The sequence below is a fragment of the Chrysochloris asiatica genome, unplaced genomic scaffold (genome assembly GCF_000296735.1).
Source record: "Chrysochloris asiatica unplaced genomic scaffold, ChrAsi1.0 scaffold00240, whole genome shotgun sequence".
NCBI lineage: Eukaryota > Metazoa > Chordata > Mammalia > Afrosoricida > Chrysochloridae > Chrysochloris > Chrysochloris asiatica.
This window is the reverse complement of record NW_006408758.1, coordinates 4256755-4267137: the sequence shown is the minus strand read 5'-3', so window position 1 is coordinate 4267137 and position 10383 is coordinate 4256755. Positions and strand designations below refer to the sequence as shown.

At 36.6% G+C, this 10383-nt stretch overlaps 1 pseudogene; it reads right to left on the bottom strand.

Moving 5' to 3' along the window:
• Positions 1-3042: 3042 nt before the first annotated feature.
• On the bottom strand, positions 3043-4019 carry LOC102842309 (annotated as a pseudogene).
• Positions 4020-10383: the final 6364 nt, after the last annotated feature.

Here is a 10383-nt window from a genome sequence, read left to right as displayed (position 1 = left end):
GTTTTGGTATGAGGGTTATGCTTGCTTCATAAAATGTATTAGGAGAATTTCCATCCTCTTGTATATTCTGGAATATTTTGAGTAGAATTGGTGACAGTTCTTCCCTGAATGTTTGGTAAAAAAACAAACATTAAAACCCATTGGACCTGGACTTTTTTTGATTGGGAGTTTTTGATGACCTGGTCAATTTATTCCTTTGTTATAGGTTTGTTCAATTTTCTACTTCACTCTGTGTTAGTTTAAGTAGGTAGTGCATTTCTAAAAATGTATCCATCTCCTCTAGGTTTTCAATTGTTTGGAGTACAACTCTTCATAATATTCTGTTATTATCCTTTTTATTTCTATTGGTGCTGTTGTGACATCACCCATGTGGTTTCTTATGCATGTTATCTGTGTCTTCTCCCTCTTTTATTTTGTTAGGTTTGCCAACAGTTTGTTGATTTTATTAATTCTGTCAAATAATCAGCGTCTTGTCCTGTTGATTTTATAGTTTTTTGTTTTCTATCTCGTTTATTTTGCTGTAATCTTTATTATTTCCTTTCTTCGGTTGACTGTAGTTTTACTTCAGTGGTCTGTTGCTAGTTGTTGAAAATTTTGTGTTAATGTGTTGATATTTGTTCCTTCTTTTGGGATATGTGATTTAGTTCATTTAACAGTCCTCTCAACACTGCTTTGCCATGTCCAAAGATTATGGTGTTGTGCTTTCATTCTCATTTGTTTCTAGGAACTTTGTGAATTTATATTTTATTTCTTCTACTACCCATTATTATTTCTACTACTACTTTGAAGCAGGGTGTTATTCAATTTCCATGTATTTGACATTATATCCTTTGTCTTCATATTGTTGACTTCTAATATTCTAGCATTGTGGTATGAGAAGATACCTTATAGTGTTTAGATGTTTGTAAATTTATGGAAGCTTGCTTTGTGGCTTAACATATGGTCTATTTTGGAGAATGTTCCAGGTGCACTGGAAAAGAATGTGTATTGTTTTGTTGGGTTGAATGCTCTGTAAAGATCTATGAGTTCCAGTTGGCTGATTGTATTGTTTTGTTCTTCTGTGTCTTTGTCAAGTTTTTGTTTCCGGTTGATTTATTCTTTTTTGAAAGTTGTGTATTAAAATCTTCCACTATTATTATAGATTTGTCTGTTTCTTTCTTCAAAGTTATTAGAGTTTGCTTTATATTTTTTGGAACTCTTTCATTGGGAGCACAGATATTTATTATGGTTATGTCATCTTGTTCAATTTATGCTGGGTTTTGCCTTAAAGTTTATTTTAACAATACTAGTATTGCCACTCCTGTTCTTTTTAAATTACAATTATTTTGGTATATATATATATTTCCATCTTTTGACTTTTAGTCTGTTTTTGTCTTTGTATGTAAGGTGTGTCTCTTGCATACAGCATACTGAATGATCTGCTTTTCTTATCCATTCTGCCACTTTCCATCTCATAACTGGTGCATTTAATCTGTTGATTTTCAGTATAATTATCAATAGGTATGGATTAATTGCTGTCATTATGTTTGCTTTTTTTTGTGGTGCTGCTGATTTCTTTGTTCTACATGTCTTCCTGTGTTGAGTTCATGTTTTTTTGTGTGTGTTCTCTCTTGTGAGTTTCTTCATAGTTGTAATGTTTCCATGTTCTTCTTTGACTTTCATTTTCTTGGTATGTTGTGAAATATTAATTTTTATTTGAAGTTACAATATATTCTATTAACTTTTCCCTCCATTTAAGACAGTCTATTTTATACTGTAATCTACCTGACCTTCTGCCCACCCCTATCTACCCTGTATACAGAAGGATTGATACTTAATGTGAAGACTCCTTCCCTCTCAGTTGGTACCTTGAGCTACTACATCCATAAGGATAGGTCAAGTTCATCAAATTGTAGCAATTTACACTAGTTTCCTTCACCATTTTTTTTTTTTTTTCTTAATCTTCCTCTAGTCAAGTTCTGATTACCAAGTTATTGAAGCTAGATTAAATGGGAACTATCTGAAAGTTTGGGCATTATATGCATCTCCCCTCACTTCATACCAGCTGGATGCCTCATCCCACAACTCATCTGGTTTTCAGTCATTAGTGTGTAATGTATCAAATCTGGTTTTGAATGATCTCTAAATTCAGGTGGGATGTGTTCAACGTCATATTTTCATTCTGTTGAACTTGGTATAATTTTCTTCATCTTCAGCCCGATCTTGTATGTGAACAATTGATGGTCTGTTTCACAGTCTGCCCTTGGCCTTGTTTTGGTTAATGATATGAAGTTTTTCCACTGTCTCTTTCCACAGATGCAGCCAATTTGATTTCTGTGTATTTCAACAGGTGAAATTCTTGTGTATAGTTATCTTTTAATAAAGGTATTTAAAATGATTAAGTCATTAGTCTTGCAAAATTACATCATGTGATTTCCAGCATCATTGCTGTCACCAAGGCCATGTGTTCCAACTACTGATCATTTTTGCTTGTTTGTTTCCAACCTTTGCATTCTAGTCACCGGTAATCATCAATAAATCTTGAATGCATGTTTAATCAACTTCTGACTGGAGAAGTTGGTAGAATGTTCAATTTCATCATAACTGGCTTTATTTTTGGTGGGTAAATTTGAACAGTAGTTGTATTAGCTGTTCTTCCTTGTAGACACATTGATATTAGTCTATGAAAGACAGCATTACCCTTCAAAATAGACCTTGGAATGTTCTTTTTGATGATGAATGCACTGTTATTCTTCTTAAACTTCTTTCCCAGCATAGTAAATCTTATGATTGTTAGACTGTAAATGGCCAATACCATAGCAGTTTCAGCTCACTAATACTTAAGAAATTGATGTTTATGCCTTCCATTACATTTTTTTTTTCTTCAGAGTTTGGTAAAGGTCTATTTCATTATTGGTGGAGGTGCATTAACAGTAAATACATTTAAATAATGTGTAGGTGAGATTTCACAACTGCCGCACTGATACCTAGACAGAACTAATGGAACTAGAACCCAGTGAACAAATAACTGTCTCAATATAGAAAACACAGCTCCTGCTTAGATCATCCATTGTGTTGATCACCTTCCTGGGGGCGGAGGTGGGGGGAGGAAGCCTGCTGGTCACAATGGAAATGTATTAAGACCAAATCTTCTGCTACCCATTCCCAGAGATTTCTTCAGCTGGATTAAGCCTCCTGCTCCAGAGAAAGTCCAAGTTTGTGGTCTCCAGAATTAATTATCTTCCCATCTACCAGAGCATACGGTATCAACTTCACACCCAGCTTCAGAGTCTGAGTGTAGCCCACTCCAATTACACTAGAGTTGTTGACTTTTGCAGAAATAGAATCAGTGGGAACCAACTGATATTTATCAGCAATGCCAAAACGAGTACAGTTGGTACCTGATGTCCAAGCAAGATTTACTGACTGAATTGTCAAGCTCTTCACATACTTTCTGATAAATTGATCCTCCAAATTCTGTTCCATCATTGGCATTAGTGTGTAACTGGAAGTCCCCAGTCTTGTAGCCCACTGCAAAATTATTCTGTGTCAGTTTTGATTTGGCACTATCAAAGGTAATCTGGTAGCCAGCAAGCCAACCCTCATAACCAAAGGCAGCGGAACAATGGATTGCAGGTCCAGAAAAATCAAAGTCAACATCATAGCCAAGGTTTATGTACTCCCTCTTATAAGAAGACTTGATTTTACTACTTTTCTTTCCCATGTTTGGTGAGAAGATAGTATCAAATGTCAATTTTAAACCATGACAAATCTAGTTTTCAATCGCTATTTCTGTTCCCAGAGTGTTACTTGTGTTCAATTTTTCTGTGAAAGTCAGACCACACTCACACCATTTATATTTGGTCTCAAAGGTTCCAGTAACTTTATCAGTGTCTGTATTAGATGAACCAGATATGGAGAATGCCACTCCACTACATGACTTTTTTTTCACATCCAGTTTCACCAACCCAAAACCAAATCCTTTGTTGATGATATCTCCAAGCTTTGCCAAGGTCAGCATATGATAGAAGAAGATACATTGGCCATGCAGCTCTGCTGGTAGGTCGCCATGGCGAGACAGCGGAAGGGGGTTATCTGATGGCCTCCTGAGGGGGACCACTGCCATGCCGCTCCACTCCCAGATGAGGCCTCTGGACCGATGCAAGACCGGGTGCAGCTGCAGTGGCTGGAGGGTGACATCTCCCATTACATTTTGACAACTTCCAATTTTTCTAGATTCATATTTCATAGACTTCCAATTATTAATGCATGTTTACAGATGTTTGTCTTCATTTAGAGATTGGCCCCTTTAGCAAATTAAAGTCCCAAAGCCTTTTGTGTATTTGAGTCAAAAATGTCAACTCTATTTTAAGGGCTCATCTTCTGACACTATATCTAACAATATTCTTATGCTTTTCATCATGATTCAATATTCAATAATCTAGTGCAATCAGAACAGTGTTTCACTGTTATTCATAAGGTTTTCAGTGACTAAACATTTAGAAGTAGCCTGCCTCTCCTTCTTCCTATGCCTGTCTTAATCTGGAGGCTCAGTTGAAATCTATCCGACATGGGTGACACTGAATATTCAAAAGACAAGTGGTATAGCTTTCAGAATCAGAGTAACACGGCAACCATCACAGAGCAAGAAACTGACCAATAAGTCAGTGTTTTTGTTTTGTTTTGTTTTCCCTCAGTTTATTCTTTAACTTTATTTACAGTTAATAAATGAAAAATGCTCCATTTCCTTAATCATCATTCAAACTGCATCAGTGATCATTGGCACATTTCAGTCAATTACAGGGGACTATTTTTGTAACATATAATGGTTACAATTAAATATTCAATGCAAAATAAATGTTTCAGAAGAAAGGGAGAACATACTACTTTAAGTATTTATTTATTAATATTATCTGAGGACTTCTGGTGTGGCACTGTAGGAAAAGTACTGGTCTTCAAACGACAATATTGGCAGTTCAAACCCACCATATGCTCTTTGATAGCCCTGTACAGGGTCCCTATGAGTTGGAATCAGTTTGAAAACACTTAAGAACAACAATGTAAAATGAACACTGGCCAAATAAGTTTCCTCAATAAATTCACTCAACAATCAAGACCTAATATGTGACAAGCACTGTTCTATTAGAAAACACCTGAAAAATACTGGTGGAAAAATATTCCCTGCTCTCATAAAGGATATATTTACTATTTACTCATTCCCCCATCTTCCACATATTGCCATCACAGAAGTAGAAAGGCAAGAGACTTTTTTGTTGTGTTGTTCATGTTAGGTGCCAATGAATCAGCAAAGACTTATAGTGGCCCTATGCACAACAGAATGAAACATTGCCCGGGCCTGAGCCAAGCTCACAATTGTTATCACTTGAGCCCATTGCTGCTGCTACTTTGACAATCCATCTCACTGAGGGTCTTCACTTTTTTTGTTCACCCTCCATCTTACTGAACATAAAATCCTCCAGTGATTGGTCCCTCTTGACAATATGTCCAAAGTATGACACAAAGTCTAGCCGTTCTGATGTCCAAGGAGCACTCTGGCTATAGTTCTTCCCACACAGATCTATTTGTCCTTTTGGCAGCCCACGGTATTTTCAATATTCTCCTCCAACATCATAACTCAAGTGCATCAATTCTTCTATGATCTTCCTTATTCATAGTGCAACGTTCACATGCATATGAGGTTATAGAAATTACCATGACTTTGGCCAGGTACACCTTAATCCTCAAACTGACATCTTTGCTCTTCAACACTTCAAAAAGGTCTTACTCAGCAGATTTACTTAACACAATATTTTTTTGATTTCTTGACTGCTGCTTTCATAAGTGTTGATGGTTGATCCAAGCAAAATGAAGTCTTTGACAACTTGAATCTTTTCTCCTTTGATAAGAATGTTGTTGTTGTTGTTTTCTTTACATTGAGATGTAATCCATACCGAAGACTGTGGCTTTGGTCATTATCAGTAAGTTTAAGTCCTTTTCACTTTCAGCAATTGACCTTAGTGCAAGAAAAGGTATACCATTGACAAGAAATAGGTATCCTTCATCCAGCAAAGTTTAGAACTCACTAGAGAAAGCATTACACCAACACAAGGATCAGAAATAATGTAAAATATTGATTGAAATGCCATATTGGTGTGAAAAGTCTTAAGTGCCCTCAGAGTAGATATGTGTAGCCTCAACTAAATATTTTTCACATATGTCAAAGTAGTTAAAGAGAGGGCGGGGATTCATGGGGGTAAAAGACATTTACTGCCCATCTCCCACCATTGATAACTTTTGATGCTGTAAATGGAGGTGATGTCAGAATCAGAGCATTGTGGTTAAGATATGACATATGAGCCCCTGACACATGGCTGAAGCACAAAAGTAAGCAGTGAAATAGAAGAAATGAAAGAAGCTGAACTGACTTTGGACTACTCAAGTATGTGTCACCTAAAACCAGCAAGTTGGTATGGTTTTGGCCACATGATATCACAACATTCCAGAAAAGAATGATTGTGCTAGCCAGTAGAAAAAATTTACTCACCAGGATCCAATCTCTGAGCCAGGACCACATACAGAGCTAACTTGATCTTCGAGTTGATCCTACACATATCCTGCTAAAACAGAAATCTTCCCAAAGGGAGAAAAAAAAATGTTGATGAATGTGAAAGAATATAAGCAGAAAGTTTGCTTAGCTTGAACCAGCCTCTGGCATCACAGGTAGAAGTACACAGACTTAATAATCAGCTTGATTAAATGTGGAATAGAAGGAAAGGAAATGGATTAAGGCTTACAAATGGTTGTTGTTGTTGTTAGGTACCATTGAGTCAATGCCAACTCATAGCGACCTTATGCACAACAGAATGAAATACTTCCCAGTTTTAGGCCAACCTCACAGTTGTTGCTACACCTCAGTCCATTGCTGCTGCCACTGTGCCAGTCCAGCTCCTTGGGGACCTTTCTCGTTTTCTCTGACCTTCCACTTTACAAAATATGATATCTTTCTTCAGTGACTGTTTCTTCCTGACAACATGTCCAAAGTATGAGAAATGAAGTCTAACCTCCCTGGTTTCCAAGAAGCACTATGATTATATTTCTTCTAAAACACATCTGTTTGTTATTTAGGAAATCCATGGTAATTTCAATATTCTCCTCCAAACAATAACTTAAATGAATCAATTCTACAGTCTTCCTTATTCACTGTCCAACTTTCACAAACGTATGAGGTGATTGAAAATACCATGGTTTGGGTCAGGCATACCTTAATCCTCAAACAGACACTTTTGCTTTTCAACACTCTAAAGAATCATGTGCAGCAGATTTGCCAGTGCAATATGTCATTTGATTTCTTGATTGTTGCTTCCATGAATGTTGATGATTTATCCTAGCAAAATGAAGTCTTTGACAACATCAGTCTATTCTCCATTGATAAGAATGATTTTTCTTGGTCCAGTGGTGAGGATTTTTGTTTTCTTTACATTGAGATGCAGCAATACAATACAGAAGACTGTGGTCTTTGATCATCATCACTAAGTATTTTAGGCCCTCTTTCCTTTCAATAAGCAAGGTTGTACCATCTGCATAACACAGGTAGTTTATGATGCCACTTTTTATTCATATAATCTAGCTTCTCGGATTATTTACTCAGCATACTGATTGAATGAGTATGGTGAAAGAATACAACCCTGGTGCACACCTTTCTTAATTTTAAACCATTCAATAGTCCCTTGTTCTGTCTGAACAACTGCCTCTTGGTCTATGTACAGGTTCCTAATGAGCACTGTTAAGTGTTCCAGAATACTCATACTTTGCAGTGTTGTTCATAGTGTGTCATGATCCACACAATTGAAAGCCTTTGCACACTCAATAAAGCATATGTAAACATCTTTCTGGTATTCTCTGTTTTCAGCCAAGATCTATCTGACATCAGCAATGATATCCCTCATTCAATGTCCTCTTCTGAATCTGACTTGAACCTCTAAAAGCTCTCTGTCAATTTATGTTTGCAACTGCTTTGCATAAAGTTTAGTAAAACTTTATTAGCATGGGATATGAATGATATTGCCCAATGATTTCTACTTTCTGTTGGACCACCTCTCTTTGAATTGGCACAAATACAGATCTCTTCTAATCAGTTAGCCAGGTAGTTGTCTTCTAAATTTCTTGGCAAAAATGAGTGAGTGCCTCCAGTGCTTCCTCACTTTGTTGAAATATTTCAATTTGAATTCCATAAATACCTGATGGCTTGTTCTTTTCCAATGATTTCAATGCACTTTGGACTTCTTTTTTCAGCATCATTTGTTCTTGATCATATGCTACCTTTTGAAATGGTTGAATATCGACCATTCCTTTTTGGTACCGTGATTCTGTGTATTCCTTCATATTCTTCTGATGCTTTCTGTATCATTCTGTATTTTTCCCACATTGATGTTTAATGTTAAGTGCCATCGGATAGGTTCCAACCCATAGTGACCCTGTGTATGTTTTCCAAGGAGCAACTAGTGAGCTTGAACCACTGACCTTGCCCATAGAATTCTTCAATATTGTTAGGCAAGATTAGCATTTTTTCTTCATTTCCCTTAACCTGAGAAATGCTGAGAGTGCTATTCCCTTTTGGCATTTTAACTCCAGGTCTTTGCATATTTTATTATAATATTTGACTTTGTTTTCTTGAGCTGACCTTTGACATTTTCTGCTCAGCTCTTGGACCTCCTCACTTCTTCCATCTGCGTTAGCATCTCTATGCTAAAGAGCAAGTTTCACAGTCTCTTTGACATCCATTTTGTTCTTTTCCTTCTTTCTTTTATCTACTTAATGATCTTTTGCTTCCTTCCTGATTATGTACTTGATGTCATTCCACAAGTCTTCTGGTCTTCTAATGCATCAAATCTGTTCTTCAGATTACTTCTAAATTTAGGTTGGATACATTCAATGTCATATTTTGACTCTTCTGGATAGTTTTCATTTTCTTCAGCTTCAGCCTGGATTTGCATATGAGTAATTGTTGTTCTGTCCACAGTCTGCTCTTGGTCTTGTTTTGGCTGATGATATGGAATTCTTCCACTGTCTCTTTCCACAGATGTAGTCAATTTGATTTCTGTGTACTAAATAAGATGAGGTCCATGTTTATAGTCATCTTTCATGTTGTTTAAAGAAGGTATTTGCAATGCAGAATTGATTGGTCTTACAAAATTCTACCATGTGATCTCCAGTATCATTTATATCACCAAGGCCAAATTATCCAACTACTGATTTTTCCTCTTTGTTTCCAACTTTGCATTCCATTCACCAGTAATTATCAATACATCTTGATTGTATATTGGATCAGCTTCAGACTGAAGAAATTGGTTGAATTCTTCATTTTCATTATCACTGATTTTAGTAGTTGATGCATTAATTTGAATAATAGTGGTATTAACTGGTTTTTCTGGTTGGCAAACAGATATTATCCAATCAAAGACAGTATTGTACATCATGACTGATCTTGATATGTTCTTTTTTATGAGGAATACTATGCCATTCCTCTTCAATTTGTCATTCACAACATAGTAAAACATTTTATTTTCAGATTCAAAATAGCCAATACCAGTACCTTTCACCTCATCAATACCCATCATATTGATGTTTATAAGTTCCATTTCATTTTTGACAGTCACCAATTTTTCTAAAAGGAGCTCTGGTAGCGTAGTTGGTACGAATCAGGATGCAAACCTTAAGGTCAGCAGTACGAAACTACCAGCTGCTCTGAATGAGAAAGATGATGCTTTCTGCTCCGGAAACCCTGTACAGGGTCGCTATGGGTCAGAATCGACTCCACAGCACTTAACAACAACAAATTTTTTCTAGAGTCATATTTCATAAGTTTCATGTTCTGATTCAAGCTTTCTAGTCATTCAATGGGAGAAAGATGAGGCTTTCTACTCCAGCAAAGATTTAAAAGCCTTGGAAATCATATTCAGGGTTGCTATATATTACAATGATATAAAACCAAACGGCCACCACTTGTCTGTCTGTCATACTGTGGTGGCTTGAGTTGCTGTGATTCTGAGGTCTATGCCACCAGTATTTTAAATAACCAGCAGTCTCACCCATGGTGGAGAGGTTTCAGATAAGCTTCCAGACAAAAACAGACTAGGAAGAAAGAGCAACGAACTACTTCCGAATCTTTAGTCACTGAAAACCTTATGAATAGCAGAGAAACATTGTCAAATACAGTGCCCAAAAATGAACCCCTCGGGTTGGAAGGCACTCAAAATATGACTGGGGAACAGATGCCTCCACATAGGAGAGTGGACCATTATGAGGTAAATGGAGTTAAGCTCCTGGGAGAAAAGCCCACAGAACCTTCATTTGCTGATGGGACACAACTCAAAATGAAGAGAAACAGTTGTAAACATCCATTGA